The sequence below is a fragment of the Bos javanicus genome, chromosome 7, assembly GCF_032452875.1.
Source record: "Bos javanicus breed banteng chromosome 7, ARS-OSU_banteng_1.0, whole genome shotgun sequence".
NCBI classification, from domain to species: Eukaryota; Metazoa; Chordata; class Mammalia; order Artiodactyla; family Bovidae; genus Bos; species Bos javanicus.
In genome coordinates, this window is record NC_083874.1 from 25,964,354 (window position 1) to 25,983,633 (window position 19,280).

The following is a 19,280-nucleotide window of genomic DNA, read 5'->3' on the forward strand; positions in this document are numbered from 1 at the left end:
TGGCCTGGATGAATCTGAGGGGTGTATGGGTGGGAGGGAGCCAGATCTCCACAATAAGGCAGCCAACTATTTCTTGGGTTTGATATCCTTAGGGGAATGTAGGTGCCCCTTTTCATCATTCTGACCTACTTGCAATGTTTCAAAAATAATTTTTTTGCTAATTAGAGATTATTCATATTTGTCTTACTTATTCTCCTGTGTCATCTTTTGTTGTTGTACTGGTTTTTTCCAACTGTACAGAATCACTAAAATCTTTCTTATAACCACCCTGACCTTGGCCAACCCCTCTCCCAGTTCCATGTAGAATCAGAATTTTAAAAGCATGGCATCATTTCAAATAAGGTAGAAGTGATCATTTAGGATAGAACTCCTCAAGGCATAAACATTATCTAATGGATTTTGCTTCTTTGCGGCCCTCTGAGGAGAACATAAGCCTGAGGCCTTTGTGAGTGCAGAGGCAAAAAGCTCCTCAGAGCAAAAAGAAAAGAAAAAGGGAAAAAACCCACCCTCATACCTGAAGTCCATGTTCTTAATGGGGATGGACCCATTTAGCTTCCTGCATGGATTTTGAGTTTTGAGGTTAACACAGATCTTGAAGTAGCCACCATGAATACAGCAAGACCGCTAACCCAACTAGGGGGCAGCTGAGATCGCTTGGTCTTTTGCTGCCCGCCTCACCTCTTATATTTTGACTGTTAAATTTGCTCTTGAGTTAAGTTCTACATTACAGGTGGCTCCAAACTGGGCATAGCACTGGATCTGGGGGGATAGATTATCTAACTTATAATTGCACATAATTGCATGTAAATTATTATGACTTGATTTAAAGCAGAAATATTCATCAATATTTTTATGTTCATGTTTTATATTATAAAATTATTTCTCAACAATGTCCTCTAGTTAGTGGCTTGGAACCAAAAGTGAGCTCCACACTCCATCTCTAGGGTGTTTTACTGTAGGAAGTATCAATAAATATGGCAATCAATGTTCTGCTACTCTAAGAATATTGAGTTCCTTTATTTTAGGGAAAATGGTTTTGAGTCTCAGGCTATATATTATAATTAGAATGCAAACAAACTGTAGTTTGAGGGAATTTTATATCATTTTGGACATGATAACACATTCAGAACACTGTAATCTACTGAGAAAAGAGGATGAAAAGTTACCTAACACTCCTGGGCTCTTTGGATTGTGACATGGGGGAGGCAAAGTAGTGTAGACAGATTTGTACTCTTACAATGGCTGTGGGACCAAGTCATCTTCAACTCTGGCGTCCCACACTCCCCAGCTATTAAGAAGGTTATAACTAGACCTAAAATTCTAGATTCTCCATCTATCACATGCCCAGAAGAAAAAAGTCACCACTGTTTTCCCACGCTTGGAAGAGCTTCAGTTCAGTCACTCAGTCGTGTCCAGCTCTTTGCGACGCCACGGACCATAGCACACCAGGCTTCCCTGTCCATCACCAACTCCTGGAGGTTGCTCAGACTCATGTCCATTGAGTCAGTGATGCCATCCAACCATCTCATCCTCTGTCGTCCCCTTCTCCTCCTGCCCCCAATCCCTCCCAGCATCAGGGTGTTTTCCAATGAGTCAACTCTTCACATGAGGTGGCCAAAGTACTGGAGTTTCAGCTTTAGCATCAGTCCTTCCAATGAACACCCAGGGCTGATCTCCTTTAGGATGGACTGGTTGGATCTCCTTGCAGTCCAAGGGACTCTCAAGAGTCTTCTCCAACACCACAGTTCAAAAGCATCAATTGGAAGAGCTTACCAGAACACTTATCGCCTCCATCAGGATAACTGGAAGTAGTACAAGCCCTTCTACCTCTGCAGGGTAGAATGGGCCACCAGTGCTTCAGGAGGAAATTTTCATCCAGAGGATGGGAGAGATTTCTTGCATTTTCTCACATGACTTTCAGAAAAGTAGCTTGCAATATTGCCTTATAGACTGCTTCATTCATAGACAGAAGAAATGGAGGAACTCTACATTAGTATTCGCTTTGAGTCTTCACCTGCAGAATCAGAAGTCAGCTGTTGAAAGCTAAGAAATTAAGGCTCTGAAGTGTGGTGAGATGTGGGAAGCTCCTCTTCCTTTTTCAGGAACTTCTATCCAGCTCTAACATATATGCTGGCCATTCTCTGGGGCAGAAGAGAGAAGCAGGTCTATTGTAGATGAAGCACAGTAGCAACTTCAATACACAATCCTACCTTTAAAATTGAAAATATCAGATATCTAGAAGCATTTTCCACAATCTGTTAGAGTATCAAATAGTTCAACGTTGCCTGTAAACCCCCCATCATAGGGAATTATGCTGTTACTCTGAAATGCTTGCTCTTTATTCTTACAGATGAATAATGGAAAAGAAAAATTCAGCTCCACAAGCACATTTTCATAAACACAAAGAAAACTAATTCAAATCCATCATGATTTGAGTAATTGGTTCAGTTCAACTGAGTGGCTGATAATAGCACTGGCTATGTTCCTTTCAAAGGTTACTGTTTATAATAAGGAAATAAATTCAATGGATTTCAAGCAGAAGCATATTCTAAAAAGACCTAACTAAAGAGTCATTTCAGAGAATAGTCAGAAATCATGACCCTTTTATTGGTACTTCCAACAGAAAGCTTCTTGGAACGATTTGCTAGATGAGATTTTGCCATTAGGATTTCTTCATAAAACAATCAACCAAGTACCTATATTCAAGCATCCTTACCATTTTGGAATCTGGTCATATTAAACCAGAATGTTATTTCAAAATTATTTCTGTTGTTAGCAATTGTCATTTGTGTTGGCTTCTCCAGTTCTCTGACCCATCTGTAAATGATCCTCAGAAACTTCCCATTCACTGTAGTTCAGTTCCTCGGTCAGCTTGGCCTTGTACTCAAATGACTCTCCTCCATGGGATCAGCAAAATCTTATATAAATAATTCATAAATTAAACTTCACTTTAAAAATTAAATGAACAGATTATAAACATAGAAAAGAATGACAGCTAATGAAAGGTTAAGAGTTCATAGTTACCATCAACATAAGACAAAAAAGCAATTTAAATGGTGGCCTTGTTTTTCTTTTTTCTCAGTTTCTCTCTGCCTATATTCCACGTATGTAACGTGGGGCTAATCATAGTACTTACCAATCTCCTAGCATTGTTGTAAGGATTAAGCAAATTAAATTTATATAAAAGAGCTTAGAATAGTTTCTGGGACATAAAAGTATATGCTTTTATATAAGTACAAGCTAGTATATAATCACAAATTTTACTTTTTTCTCTTCTGATTGTACCAATGATAATGACACATCTTCCCATGATAAAAGTATATTATAAGTTTTCACTGCAGCCTAAATCCAACAAATTCAAACAGTTTTATGATTTTAAAATCTACTACCTATCCTTCAATTGGAATTGAAACCCTAAAGATATATTGAATTCTATTCTGGAACATTAACATGTATGTTACAGTTATTTTTATTAAATTTTCACTATGTATCAAACGCCTTAAACGTGCTTTACATGTGATGGTTTATTTAATCTTCAGAAATTAGATATTGTTATCCTAATTTTGCAACTGAGACACAAACTGTTTTCTTGACTTGCCCAATATCACACAGGTAGAAAAGTGATGAATGAGGAATTTAAGTGGAGGCAGTTGGCCTCAAGAGACCACTTGATTAACCTATATACTCTTTCTTTATATGGCTGGAAAATACCTCATTTAATTCCTGAGCTAACAGCTACTATTATGCAATAAGGGATAAGTCAGTATATAACTATTGCCATCTATAAATCAGAGGAACTGCCCAAGTTCAGATTCTTTACAAGGGACACAATTTTATTTAATGAGCAAACTGTCACATCATGGATGTCCCATATCCTTCATTATACTTTAACCTCCATGAGTAGCTTTTTATCCTCCAGAAAGTCCTGTATGGATAAAGTCAGCCCTTCATAAACACCAGGACTGCTGTGATCCCTTCCCACCTGATGGTAAACATTACAGAATTCCATTTGAGTGAGGCGATTTTTCCACTCCTGTTTTAAGACTGGTTTCCCCTGCCAGCACTTCTTCCCTATACCACACATCTGGTCACGTCAGCCCTGAGTTATCTGGAGGGCCCCACCTGGCAAGGCTTTGTCTTCATTCTTCTGTGAGCCATTTGCATCTATCTTGCTTTTAAAGGAAAGCTATCATTCAGGCCTTGATGTAAATATGGGACTCTCGAGATGATATTAGCTTAAGAGCCGATGTTGTCAGGTATAGGGCTTCAAGGACTTCTGAGGAGCCCTGGATTGGGTGATACAGATCATATGATGGGTCTCAGGATTTTCTTTCAGATATATAATGTGCTAAGTTAATATATTTAAACTATGTCCGACAAAGACAGCTATATCTAGCCCTGTAGCTTTCCCTGTATTCCATAACAGGGGCATAGCTGTGATAAAGCAGGAACACAACGTTTCTACTCAATGGTACATATTTCAGTTCTCCCACTTCTCAAACTCTATAAACTCAGGTAATTCACTAACCTTTTCAAGACTCAGTTCCCTTGGATGTCAAATTGGGAGACGTGTGCTAGCCCTCTCCATTCGCTGTCCATGAGTGTGTTTTGCTCTTTAATTGATTCCAGGGAGCAATTTAACAGCTGAACGTGTCTTTTAAAAGACTTACTGTGTAAGGAGATAATAATGAATCAAGATCATCATTATTTTTTGGTTGGTTTGGTTTTTTGTTTTTATTGAAGAGTGGTTGATTTATAACATATATTAGTTTCAGTGCACATCATAGTGATTCTGTATTTTGTAGATCATGCTCTGTTAGAAGTTATTACAAAATAATGCTTATAATTTCTTGTGCTGTACAAGATATCCATGCTGTTATCTATTTTATGCATGGTAATTTCTATCTCATCCTTCACTCCTTTTTTGCCCCTCCCCACTTCCCTCTCACTACTAGTAACTGCTAGCTTGTCTTCTACATCTGTGGGTCTGTTTTTCTTTTGCTATATACATTCATTTTCTTTTCTAGATTTCACATATAAATAATATCAAACAGTGTTTGTTTTTCTCTCTCTGACTTATTTCACTAAGCATAATATTCTCTAGGCCTAACATTCATGCTGCTGCAAATGGCGGAATTTCATTTGTTTTATGGGTAAATAACATTCCATTGTAGGGCTTCCCTGATAGCTCAGTTGGTAAAGAATTCACCTGCAATGCAGGAGACCCTGGTTCAATTCCTGGGTTGGGAAGATTCGGAGGAAAAGGGATAGGCTACCCACTCTAGTGTTCTTGGGCTTCCCTTGTGGCTCAGATGGTAAAGAATCTGCCTGCAATGCAGGAGACCTGGGTTCAATCCCTGGATTGGGAAGATCCCCTGGAGAAGGGAAAGGCTACCCACTGCAGTGTTTTGGCCTGGAAAATTCCATGGACTGTATAGTCCATGGAGTCTCAAAGAGTCAGACACGACTGAACAACTTTCACTTCACAACATTCCATTGTGCATATGGAATGTCATGTCTCCTTTATCCATGCATCTGTTGAAGGACATTTGGGTTGCTTTCTTATCTTGACTGTTGTAAATAGTGCTGCCTTGAACATTGGGGTTCATGTATCTTTTAGAATTAATGTTTTTGCTTTTTCCGAATATATACCCAGGAGGGGAATTTCTAGATCAGGTGGTAGTTCTCTTTTTAGTTTGTTTTGAAAAACTTCCATACTGTTTTCCATAGTGGCTGCACCAATTTACATTCCCACCAGCTGTGTACATGAGTTACCTTTTCTCCACGTCCTCTCCAACATTTGTTACTTATAGACTTTTTGATGTTAGCCATTCTGACAGGTGTGAATTTATATATCATTGTGGTTTTGATTTGCATTTCTCTAATATTTAATGATGCTCATGTGCCTGTTGGCCATCTGTATGTCTTCTTTGGAAAATGCCTATTTAGATCTTCTGCCAAGTTTTTTCATTAGATTGTTTGTTCTTCTGATATTAAGTCATATAAGCTATTTATATAATGTGAATAATAACCACTTATCAGTCATATCATTTGCTAATATTTTCTCCTATTCCCATAGCTTACTATTTGTTTTGTTAATGGGTTCCTCTGCCCTGCAAAAGCTTTTAAATTTAATTATGTCCCATTTTGTTTATTTTTGCCTTTATTTCTTTTGCCTTAGGAGACAGATCCAAAAAAGCACATTGCTACAATTTATGTCAAAGAGTGCTCTGCCTATGTTCTCTTCTAGGAGTTTTATGGTTTCAGGTCTTACATTTAGATCTTTAATCCATTTTGAGGGTTTTTTTTTTTTTTTGTATATGATATTAAAGAATGTTCTAATTTCATTCTTTTACTTGTAGCTGTACAGTTTTCCTAACACCACTTATTGAAGAGACTTGTCTTGTCTCCATTGTATATTCTTGCCCCCTTTGTTCCAGATTAATTGACCCCAGGTGGATGGGTTTATGTCTGGGCTCACTATTCTATTCCCATTGAACTATGTGTCTTTTTTTGTGCCAGTATCATGCTGCTTTGATGACTATAGATTTGTAAGGATCATTCTTGAAAATTAGTTCTTTCTTCCCTCTTCCTCCTGTTTTCCCTCTCTTTAAGACATTAATTAATAGACATGATACTCAGAAACTTTTCAGAGGAATGGAATATTGAAAATGCCCTTCAAAACCATGTACCCAGTCAAATAATGATCAGGACCCAACAAATGAAAACATGAAATAGGATTGAGAATTGTAAGTCTCCTAAACTTCAAAGGTAAGGCATTAACCCATTTTGAACCCAAAATGGCTAACTAGGCAGGGGGGAAGAGATTGAGAATTTAGAGATCAGCTATGTGGGAGAATCTTGAGGGAGCATTTCTTCTATGCCCATCATTCTTTCATACATGAAACTCTAGGCCTGGATTCTTTTTCAGCCATAGACCAGCCAAGGCAATACCAGAGAGAATGGAAAATTATTCTCCAGTTCTCTTCACAATGCACATTTATTTATTAATATTTATGAGAATATTTTAGGTGTAAGCACTGTTTTCCTTTCCTATGGATTCAGTTTTCTCATTAAGCCTCATCACAGTGGAAAGAGTTATTTCTTCTGACTCACTGTCGTGTGGAGTCACCTTAGCTTGTATTAGTTATGATGGCTAAATAATATTGATGGGAAAAACTCCACAAGTAGGAGATGTCTTCAAAATACTGAACAGGAAAAATTGATTGTGGGAAATGTAACTGTTCCTGGCAGTTACTCATTAGCCCCTCAGGGCAGCACTTTCTTCATGTTTGCATTTTAGAATTTCCTACTTCATGTTCGAATTCTGGAGTCAGCAAACTTTCTGTAAAAGGCCAGATTGAAAATATTTTCAGTTTTGCAGGCCAGGTAGTATTGATACATACTACTCAACTCTGTTGTAACATGAAAGCAGCCAGAGATAATGCATAAACAAATGAGCATGCCTGTGTTCCAATAAAACCTTACTTATAGACACTGAATTTGAATTTCATGTAATTTTCATGTGTCCCCAAATAATTTTTATTTGATTTTTCCTCTAACTACTTAAAAATATGAAACCATACATAGCTCTTTGTTTTGTTGTTGTTCAGTCATTAAGTTGTGTCCAGCTCTTTGCGACCCCATGGACTGTAGCCTGCCAGCCTCCTCTCTCCTCTACTATCTCTCTGAGTTTGTTCAAATTCATGTCCACTGAGCCAATGATGCCACCCACCCAACCATCTCATCTTCTGTCATTCCCTTCTCCTCCTGCCCTCAATCTTTCCCAACATCAGGGTCTTTTCCAGTGAGTCAGCTCTTCTCATCAGGTTGCCAAAGTACTGGAGCTTAAGCTTCAGCATTAGTCCTTCCAATGAATATTCAAGGTTGATTTCCTTTAGGATTGACTGATTTGATCTCCTTGTTGTCCAAGTAACTCTGAAGAGTATTCTCCAACACCACAATTCAAAAGCATCAATTCTTCAGTGCTTAGCCTTCTTTAAGGTCCAAATGTCACATCCATACATGACTATTGGAAAAACAATAGCTTCACTTAATGGACCTTTGTCAGCAAAGTGATGTCTCTGCTTTTCAATATGCTGTCTTGGTTTGTCATAGCTTTCCTTCCAAGGTGCAAGCGTGTTCTCATTTCATGGCTGCAGTTACTGTCTGCAGTGATTTTGGAGCCCCCCAAATAAAATCTATCATTGCTTCCAATTTTCCCCCATCTATTAGCCACGAAGTGATGGGACTGGATGCCATGATCTTAGTTTTTTGAATGTTAAGTTTCAAGCCAGCTTTTTCACTCTCTTCTTTCATCCTCATCAAGAGGCTCTTTAGTTCCTCTTCACTTTCTGTCATTAAAGTGGTATTATCTGTATATCTGCGGTTGTTGATATTTCTCCTGGCAATCTTGATTCCAGCTCATGATTCCTTTAGCTTGGAATTTCACATGATGTACTCTGCATATAAGTTAAATAGGCAGGGTGACAATATACATCCTTGACAAACTCCTTTCCCAATTTTGAACCAGTCCATTGTTCCATGTCCAGTTCTAACTGTTGCTTCTTGACCTGCATACACATTTCTCAGAAGACAAGTAAGGTGTTGCCAGTTTGATGGCTGGTTCCTCTGCCTCTTTGAAACCCAGCTTGTCATTTGAAGTTCTCAGTTCATGTACTGCTGAAGCCTAGCTTGAAAGATTTTGAGCATAACCTTGCTAGCATGTGAAATGAGTGCAGCCTTAGGGTAGTTTAAACATTCTTTGGTAATGGAATGAAAACTGACCTTTTCCAGTCCTGTGCCCACTACTGAGTTTTCCAAATTTGCTGACAGATTGAGTGCAGCACTTTAACAGCAGCACCTTTTAGGATTTTAAATAGCTCAGCTGCAATTCTGTCACCTCCACTAGCTTTGTTCATAGTAATGCTTCCTAAGGCCCACTTGACTTCATACTCCAGAATGTCTGGCTCTAGGTGAATGACCACACCATCATGGTTATCGGGGTCATTAGGACCTTTTTATAAAAAAAAATTTTTTAAGACCATTTTTTATATGGTTCTTCTGTATATTCTTGCCACCTCTTCTTCATCTTTTCTGCTTCTGTAGATTCTTACCATTTCTGTCTTTTATTGTGCCCATCCTTGCATGGAATGTTTACTTGATGTCTCAATTTTTCTTGAAGAGATCTCTGGTCTTTCCCATTCTATTATTTTCCTCTATGTCTTTGCACTGTTCATTTAACAAGACCTTCTTATCTCTCCTTGCTATTCTCTGGAACTCTACATTCAGTTGTATATATCTTTCCTTCATAGCTATTCAGTTCAGTCACTCAGTCGTGTCCAACTCTTTGCGACCCCATGGACTACAGCATGCCAGGCCTCCCTGTCCATCACCAACTCCCAGAGTTTACTCAAACTCATGTCCATCACGTCGGTGATGCCATCCAACCATCTCATCCTCTGTCATCCCCTTCTCTTCCCGCCTTCAATCTTCCCCAGCATCAGGGTCTTTTCCAGTGAGTCAGTTCTTCACATCAGGTAGCCAAAATATTGGAGTTTCAGCTTCAGCAACTGTCCTTCCAATGAATATTCAGGACTGATTTCCTTTATGACAGTTAGCTATTGTATAGATATTAGGCCCTGAGAAGGCAATGGCACTCCACTCCTGTACTCTTGCCTGGAAAATCCCATGGACGGAGGAGCCTGGTAGGCTGCAGTCCATGGGGTTGTGAAGAGTTGGACATGACTGAGTGACTTCACTTTCACTTTTCACTTTCATGTATTAGAGAAGAAAATGGCAACCCACTCCAGTGTTCTTGCCTGGAGAATCCCAGGGACGGGGGAGCCTGGTGGGCTGCCATCTATGGGGTCGCACAGAGTCGGACACGACTGAAGTGATTTAGCAGCAGCAGCTATGAGGCCATACAAAAACAGCTGGTGGGCCAAGTATGACTCACAGGCTATTGGTCCCCTACCCTTGTTTTAATTCATCTATATGAGACCTTTGAGAGTAACACCCATATTATTCTCATCCAAATGAATTACAGTGATAATCAGATAATCAGCAATGAATATAAATGCTAAGGATCACAAAAATTTTCAAACCAGTATAAGGAAAGAGAAAGGAAGGAAGAACAAGGAAATAAATAACTGAAATGTCACATCTCAAGAGTTGCTGATCAACATCACTCATTATCAGAGAAATGCAAATCAAAACCACTATGAGGAACCATTTCACGCCAGTCAGAATGGCTGCGATCCAAAAGTCTACAAGCAATAAATGCTGGAGAGGGTGTGGAGAAAAGGGAACCCTCTTACACTGTTGGTGGGAATGCAAACTAGTACAGCCACTATGGAGAACAGTGTGGAGATTCCTTAAAAAACTGGAAATAGAACTGCCTTATGATCCAGCAATCCCACTGCTAGGCATACACACTGAGGAAACCAGAAGGGAAAGAGACACGTGTACCCCAATGTTCATCGCAGCACTGTTTATAATAGCCAGGACATGGAAGCAACCTAGATGTCCATCAGCAGATGAATGGATAAAGAAAGCTGTGGTACATATACACAATGGAGTATTACTCAGCCATTAAAAAGAAAACATTTGAATCAGTTCTAATGAGGTGGATGAAACTGGAGCCTATTATACAGAGTGAAGTAAGCCAGAAGGAAAAACACCAATACAGTATACTAACGCATATATATGGAATTTAGAAAGATGGTAACAATAACCCTGTGTACGAGACAGCAAAAGAGACACTGATGTATAGAACAGTCTTATGGACTCTATGGGAGAGGGAGAGGGTGGGAAGATTTGGGAGAATGGCATTGAAACATGTAAAATATCATGTATGAAACGAGATGCCAGTCCAGGTTCGATGCACGATACTGGATGCTTGGGGCTAGTGCACTGGGATGACCCAGAGGGATGGTATGGGGAGGGTGGAGGGAGGAGGGTTCAGGATGGGGAACCCATGTATACCTGTGGTGGATTCATTTTGATATTTGGCAAAACTAATACAATTATGTAAAGTTTAAAAATAAAATTTAAAAAAAAAGAGTTGCTGAAATTGGACTGTGCTATTTGGGAAAACATTTCTTGATAAGTTATTTGAAAACATTGCCTTTATGTTTTACTTTGAAAATTTGGGTCACAGTTGAACCTGCTCAGCACTGCTTCAAGAGGCTGCTGGATCTTCACCATGATTATTAGAATTGAAATGGTGGGATATCAGCCATGATTGTTAATGGAAGTAATGGCTTCACCCCATTATCATTCTTCATCACAGACAAGAGAAAAAACAAATACAAATAGAAATCTCCAGCTTGTTAATGTGTTCTGGTGATAGCCTTAGGTTTGAAGAGCACTTTCAGTGTAATTCAAATAAGGCTATATCCTTCTGAACCTAAGAGAAAACCTTGAAATGAAGAGATTGCTTCAGAGTTGCATGGGGCTTCTGGGTTTCGGTTGGACATCTTTAACACACTGAACTCTGCTGATGACTTGTGCTGTGAGTTTATCTAGTGCCCAGGGAAGAAATGGGCTCAGTGCCAGTTCAGAAAATTTCCTGCTAGTTTCTGTCCTGATCACCATGAACATATTCTTTCCAAATAAATAGCAAGATCTCTGAGAGAGCTAATGCAAGGCATAAGACAAAATCATTTTACTTTCAAATCTATAAACATTTTAAAAATCACATTCCTGCATCTAGAAGTTATTAATACAAATGAGTGCCTATCTGCAAGTCTCAGAGCCTCTAAAACTCGGGTAACATGAAAGCACTGTAGAATACTTTCATTCCAGTTGGAAAAATCTTAGAATTAACAAATTGTAATAAACTTGGATGTCATTTGGCTCTCCTCAACATTTATCAGAACAATTCTTAGGGCATTTAAGGTGGATGAAAACCCAAGCACCCTCCATACATGTTAGATTTCCTGTCCTAGGATTTATGGTCCTCTAACATCAGATATTATCCTTGTGCCTAATTTACATCCTACGAGACAGCTTAAGCTATACATGGACTTATGTGCATGATAAGTCAATTCATGAATTTCAACCCACTTAAACTTCTTTGTTTATAATTGAAGTATAGTTGATTTACCATTTATACCTCTAACATCAAAACTTAGTTTAAAAAAATTACTTCTTTAAGTGACTCAACCTTAGTTAGGTCATTAATTGCAATGAGAAAGGAAAATGTATTTTCATTTCAAGTAGCTCATATTTTGGGCTTCCCTAGTGGTTCAGTGGATAAAGAATTTACCTACCGTGCAGGGGACACAGATTCAATCTCTGGCTCCGGAAGATCCCCTGGAGAAAGAAATGGCAACCTACTCCAGTATTCTTGCCTGGGAAATTCCATGGACAGAGAAGCCTGTGGACTACTGTCCATGGGGTTGCAAATAGTTGGATGCAACTTAGCAAATAAACCACCAACCAGCTCATATTTCAGCCAGGCTTGGTTAACATGTTTCTGCATGTGGTCTCTAATATACGCATAAGCAAATATTGCTTAAGTTGTACTGCAGCTAAAGACTAAACAGTAGACAATTACCATAGAGAAGCAAGCAGTTAGAAAAATCGTAAGTCAAGGTTCAATATATATATTTCTGTAAATAAAAGGGCAAACAAGTATCAGGCTAAACAAAACCATTTGCCTTTATCACAAATATAAATATTAAAATATTAATTGAACTTGAGTCACTGCTATTCAATTACTATGAGCCCCCCAAATTTTAATGAAGACAAAATACTTTTTTTTTGTTAAATAAACATATGGTTAAAAATGAGGAAAGACCTATAAACAAATACTAAGTTTTGTGTTTAGATTTTCCCCAGATGCAAGTAATAATTTCTTTTTTGGAAAAGGTCATAACATAAACACATATTCATATAGATCTCAGTTTTCAGGAAGAATTTAGAAATGTTTCTAAAAAAAGAAGCATCATTGCTATAACTACATTTCATAAATATTTATCAGATATTTACAGGGGGTGGCTCCTCACATTTTTAATTATATTCACTAACTTCTATGATTAGAGAATATTTTTGTTGGAATTCACCATTTATTGCTTACAATATCTCACTTATTCTCACAGATTCATTTAAAAGGCACTTATTTTAGTAATCACTTTATAGCTGAAGAAACTAAAATTGAAAGAGCATACAAGTCTTCCCCTCACTCTTCTCTCTCTCACCATGTAAGGATGCAAAATGCCTCGCAAAGCAGAAAAGAAAATTTGAGCCTTGTGCATGGCAATACAATATTGCAAGCTGCTAGGAAACACTGTCTTTGTTCCTAATTCTAAAGATACTTTTATCTATTCAGGCTTGTTTACTGTTCATAGAGGCATGGGACATCAACAGAGAGGCTCATGGAAATCTAAAAGAAAAAACAGCATGCACTTTCACAGTGTTGCTGTCATTTATGATCCTTTACCAGAATGTGGGGGGCCATAGGCCTGGTACGAGGGCCAGAGACCAGAGCTAACAATTGACTGTGGCTCCAATTCACCTGCCAATGCAAGAGATGCAAGAGATGCGGCCTTGATCCCTGGGTCGAGAAGATCTCCCGGAGTAGGAAACGGCAACCCAGTCCAGTATTCTCACCTGGGAAATCTCATGGACAGAGGAGCCTGGTGGGCTACAGTCCATGGGGCCACAAAGATTCAGACATGACTGAGCCACTGAGTGCACCTAGACCCCTTTAAGGTCCCTGAGACGTGGGTAACAACAGGATAGAAGCAGCCTTCATCCAGGCTTATCTCACATTTCCCTGGGGTCAAGGGACCCAGACTCATTCACAGATAGTATATCAAGTAATGCTTACAGAAGCCCTGCCAGCTCATGGGTGCAACCACTCTAACTGTGGCACTCTAACAGCTCACTCTAACTACCACTCTACCTGTACTAACCAGGTGGGAGTGACTCAGTTCAGTTCAGTTCAGTCGCTCAGTTGTGTCTGACTCTTTGCAACCCCATGGACTGCAGCACACCAAGCTTCCCTGTCCTTCCCCAACTCCCACAGCCTTTTCAAACCCATGTCCATTGTGTCAGTGATGCCATCCAACCATCTCATCCTTTGTCATCCCCTTCTCTTCCTGCCTTCAATCTTTCCCAGCATCAGGGTCTTTTCCAATGAATCAGTTCTTCTCATCAGGTGGCCAAAATATTGGGGTGACTCAGTATACCATTAAACTCTAATCTACATGCAATTAGTAATTGACAAATAAACCTTTAGATTTCTGATTATGGGCAATAGAATAGGTCCCTTTTGCATAGAACACTTTTTTAGGCCAGGAAGCCAAAATGGACATTTTGAGAAAGATTATTATATCTCAAGGCCCTCAATTCCAACAGGATGGCAAAGGGAAATTTTCTGTCACCCCCCAAGGCCCCGAAGTCCCACCTCTCTCCATGATTTTGATCCTTAAAAGTCCATCAAGGCACGACAGTGTTAATAATGTTCCCTTTTGCTCTCCTGGGTAAAATCTGATGAGCAACCCTCAAGGCCTGAGAGGTTGGGGTGTGGGACAGAGTAGGTCACCTCTTGTCACCGACATTCGCAGTGTAGTTTGGAAGATGAGGCTACAGCTCCTCAGGGAATCTGCCACTGTGGCTGACTGGCTGCGCACTTGCTGTGTGGTTGTGTTATTCCGAGTCTCACTCTGTTTTCTGTAGGTCCACTGGCACACACGTGAAAGTAGGGAAGACCACAATGCACTCTTGTTTGAGCCACACCATAGATCCTCAGAGGACTCGGAGGGCCTGAGGATTGGTGACGCTGAAAAGGGCAGCAGAGGCCAGGGAGGGAATGTCACAGGCATCACAGCTCCTATCAGAAAGACTTCTACACGAGTGGGCGCGACTGTTCAGGTGTGATGACAAGTGGGAATCGTATAACACTTCATTCATGGACTTCACAGCACTGTAATGGGGAAGTGAAAAGATTACTCACAGGAGTCTCACAAAAGTTTCCTTCAGACCAGTTGTATTCCAAGAATGTATTTGACCTAAATATCTTGAATAATAGGGAAAAGGTTAGAATGGAGAGCATTAATTGCTGCATGTGAGTGTATGATATATACACACATAATCTGAAAATTTTCAAGCATATAATACAGGGATACAAATAAAAAGGCCATCAGTTCAAATGATAGAAATACAGTGTGAATACAATATATAATCACAAATATGTAAATCTATGTATGCTATGCTATGCTAAGTCACTTCAGTTGTGTCCGACTCTGTGCGACTCCATAGACGGCAGCCCACCAGGCTCCCCCCGTCCCTGGGATTCTCCAGGCAAGAACACTGGAGTGAGTTGCCATTTCCTTCTCCAATGCATGAAAGTGAAAAGTGAAAGTGAAGTCGCTCAGTCGTGTCCGACCCTCAGCGACCCCATGGACTGCAGCCTTCCAGGCTCCTCCATCCATGGGATTTTCCAGGCAGGAGTACTGGAGTGGGGTGCCATTGCCTTCTCTGAATCTATGTATAGATACACATCAATATGTATCTTGATCAGTCAAATCATCTTAAAATTGGTGGGGTCATTCAGCTTCCTCCTCCATGACGAACCTGGAACTTCCCAATTAAGGGGCAACAAGAAAATTGAAATCTCCTCAACTACCTTCCATGCTCTGGGATTTTTAAATTAGATTTACAATTTGTATTCCAAAATATAACATTTCATAAAACTACCCTTTACAACCCAATCCAAAGTGGTGCTAACAACAAAGTCATGCACTCAGCAGGGATATCTTGCTCCCTGAGTGTACACACAAGGACACACACACACAAGGACACACACACACAAGGACATGTACTCAAATTAATGAGATGCTCAGGTGTCTTTCCCACTGGGAGGAAAAATACTTGCCCCTCTCAATCCCACCACTGAACACTGTTTGACCCTGGAGAGAAGGTAGAAACCCTGGGTCTGACTGAATATTTACCCAAGAGACTGAGAACAAATCTGTGAGTAACACAGATTACTTAGAAGTAACTAGATAAAGTTTTTGTATTAGGCAGAATGAGAAACAGAAGCCATTCTATTCTGAGTTCAGAATTAAAAGATAAGTTGCATATATTTTGCATATCTCAGGGCTATGATTAGAAGTTATATAACCAACTGTGTGATTTTTTAAATTTAATTTACAACATAAGATTCAAAGGTAATATTCAGAAACTCTGGAAATACCAAATGATACTCAAAATACTGAATTGTACATAAGGTAGGTGTTTTGCTGGATGAATGCAAAGACTATATTAAAAAAACTCTTGTGTCTTTAAAACCAAAGTTCAATATCTATTTTAATTCGTATGCTTGTGAAAGTTACTGTCTGATAGCATCATAGTGGTCTTTTCTTCATTATTTATTTTCAAGCAAATAAAAAGGATTAGAGAACACGTTTTCAAGACAAATCAAAGAGACTATGCAGAATCACTCAAGACAAATAATATTTTCTTGAGGATAAACCACAGAAGATATCAGCTAAGAAATACATCTTTTAAATCTGATGTTAGGATTTGAGACATTAAACACAAACACAAGAATTACTTTGTTATGGGGGAAAATACAAGTTCTCTAAGCAATTAATTCAGGTAAAATGAAACTGAAATATTTCTGATCTTTCCCAATCATGTGAAAATTTACTTAAAAGGATTTTTCCTCTAATAAAACAAAAATGTACCTTGAACTTCATTAGTAAGTTCTATAAACAGAAGTAAACATTTTCATTTCGGTAATTCCCACTAGTTATCACTATTTCATCTGTCAAATCCCAATACAAATATAAGGAGGGAAGACTTTAATAAATTGAATAGATTAACTTTGACAGCAATGTTCAAGTTGTCTGAAAGAGAACATGGATCAAAGTCAACTGAGAAAAGAATATATCCACAGGGTAGATATAGAGGCAGGTTCTACTTACAGGGAGCTGTTGTTTCTAATGGGACCATCGCATGTCTTCCTGATGTGCTGAGGCAGAAAGAAAAAGCAGTATTTCATCTAAAAAATTTTGTGAAGGATATTTTTCAATTCTCCTATCATTCTAAATACATATTATAAACAACCAACTATAGTTAAATTGAGTAACATTAATTTACAACAAGATATACCAAAACAATTCAATAACTGCATGTTTTAAATAAAATCACTGAAAACCTAGGTCTTAGGATTAATAAATGTAGGGGCATATTTTTGGAATAAACTATGTGATGAATTACTCAATCACACAATCTCCAGGATTGAACTGAAAAAGCACAAATTTATATAGAAAGCCTCAGTGGCCACCATGTAAAAACAAAGACTCTATGCACTTCAGTTTAGTTCTCCATATAAACCACAGGGGATTCCTTAAAGGAAAACTGAGTTACACGCCTTGTCCTGTAAGGACCCTGTTCTTACCCACTACTGCAAAAGGGTAGAGTTTCCCAGCCCTCAGATTTCCTGCTGAGAGTGCTTCTGATACACTCCCTACTTCTATGATGCAAAATTAGTGTGACTTCTTAAAAAGGGACAAACAACATATTACCAGAAGGATACTCAATCCTTATTGATAGAAGAATAGAATAGAGTCTAAATAATGGGATATAAAGCAGATTCAGTCATGTTCAGGGAGTTTTCATGTGTTTTCTTCTTCATTCATTTATGGGAACTGCAAGCTCTTACCAAGATTTTGATTAAAAGAGAGACAGCAATTTTTAGTGGAAGTCATAATTTTTAATTATCGCATCATGGATCTCATCAATAAATACAGTGGTTTCATTGACTTCCATTATATCTGTCTCTTCCTCTCAGGGTTGAAAGCTGGCAGTAGAGACTTTGACCTTGCATTCTTGGAATCCCTCCTCACTATTTTTCCAGGGACTCCTTTGCCTCTCTTCAGTGTTGAATTCCGTGTTTCCTGTATCCCATGTTTTCCTCCTCCTTGATTTGCTTCCTCAGTTCAGTGGACCACATCTTCCAATGGTTTTCTGGCAGGCGGGGGGCGGGTTGGGGGCGGGGTGGGGAATGGGTCATATGTTTGACAATATCTGCATTTTCTCCTCTCATTTGATTGATATTTTGGCTGTGTATTAAATTCTACATAGGAAATAGTACTGTTTGTGAATTTTAAAGAATTTCTTGATTTTTCTAGCTTACAGAGTTAATGTGATTTTTAACACTTTGTGTATGACTTGCTTTTCCATCTGGAATCTTTGAGAATCTATTCTGTGCCCAGTTCTGAAATTTCACATTGATGTACTTTACATAAGCTTATTCTCATTCATTGTTTAAGCCTCCCATGAACTCTTTTAATCTGAAAATTCATGACCTTCGGTCGTAGGGAAATGTCTTCAATTATTTTCTCAATGATTTCCTACCTTCAATTTCCTCTGTCCCTGCTCTTTTTGAATATCTATTGTTGTGTATTATATTTTGTAGACTGTTTTCTAAATTTCTTATCTCCCCTCACTTTTATCTTTTTTTTTTCTACTTTCTGATCTATTTCTCCAGCTGTATTTTCAACTCTTCCACTGAGTTTATAATTTTTGCCATCATCTTTTTTCAGTTTCCGAAGATTTTTTTTGGTTTACTGAATGCTTTTTACCTAGTATCTTGTTTTCAATTCATGGATGCACTAACGTCTCTTAATTCCCTGGAATATATAGAATAGGCTTTGGAAGATATCTTATTCCTCACTGGTTTCTTTTCCTGCCTTATTGTGTTTTCCCTATTTGTTTTGGTTTTTATCTTCCATCTTGGAAGACTTCTCTAGTTGGAAGCTCTGAGCATGTGTGTGAGACTTGTTGACTTTGAACTTCATTATCATGTTATCTGGGTGGGCCATTTATCAAAAAACTATGATGTCAGTGACTTTAGGTCTTCTAGTCTATTCAGACTTCCCAAAGGAGAACTTCCTGAGTCTTATCTGAATGATGGAAGCCCAGTGGTGCACTTACGCACTCAGCATTCAATATGTGTCAATTCACCTAAGTTATTGGTTTCAGGATGAGAACTCATGGTCTAAACTCTGATCACTGCTCCCTCTTTGGCCTCCCCATTTTTGTTGTGGAATTCATCTGAAATTTGCTGTCTTAAAGTAATAAATATGAGGAGTGTATTTACATCTCGTGGACCAGATCTAGTTATTGACTGACTTATTGCTCAGATATGATGGAAGAACAGATAATATGATTTCTGTATACATATGGGAAAACTTTGTCTCAGTGATAGCCCAGGGTCTTCTAAGCAGTAATCTCCCCTATTTACCTGGGGACCCAGTTAA

At 38.7% G+C, this 19,280-nt stretch overlaps 1 protein-coding gene and 1 long non-coding RNA gene across 7 annotated transcripts in view; one reads left to right on the plus strand and one right to left on the minus strand.

Moving 5' to 3' along the window:
- The window catches only part of CTXN3 (cortexin 3), a 32,371-nt gene extending 19,889 nt beyond the window's left edge, over positions 1–12,482 (minus strand). For 2 of the 6 annotated variants that reach the window (XM_061422904.1, XM_061422903.1), the window contains exon 1: positions 12,276–12,405. The gene's annotated coding sequence lies outside the window, so the exon portion shown is untranslated. Of the gene's footprint in view, positions 1–12,275 lie in introns of all 6 variants that reach the window. The other 4 variants (XR_009737467.1, XR_009737470.1, XR_009737468.1 and 1 more) reach the window with 4 other exon arrangements.
- The window catches only part of LOC133250984 (uncharacterized), a 301,920-nt gene that overhangs the window by 172,640 nt on the left and 110,000 nt on the right, over positions 1–19,280 (plus strand). The gene's annotated exons all lie outside the window — the stretch shown is intronic.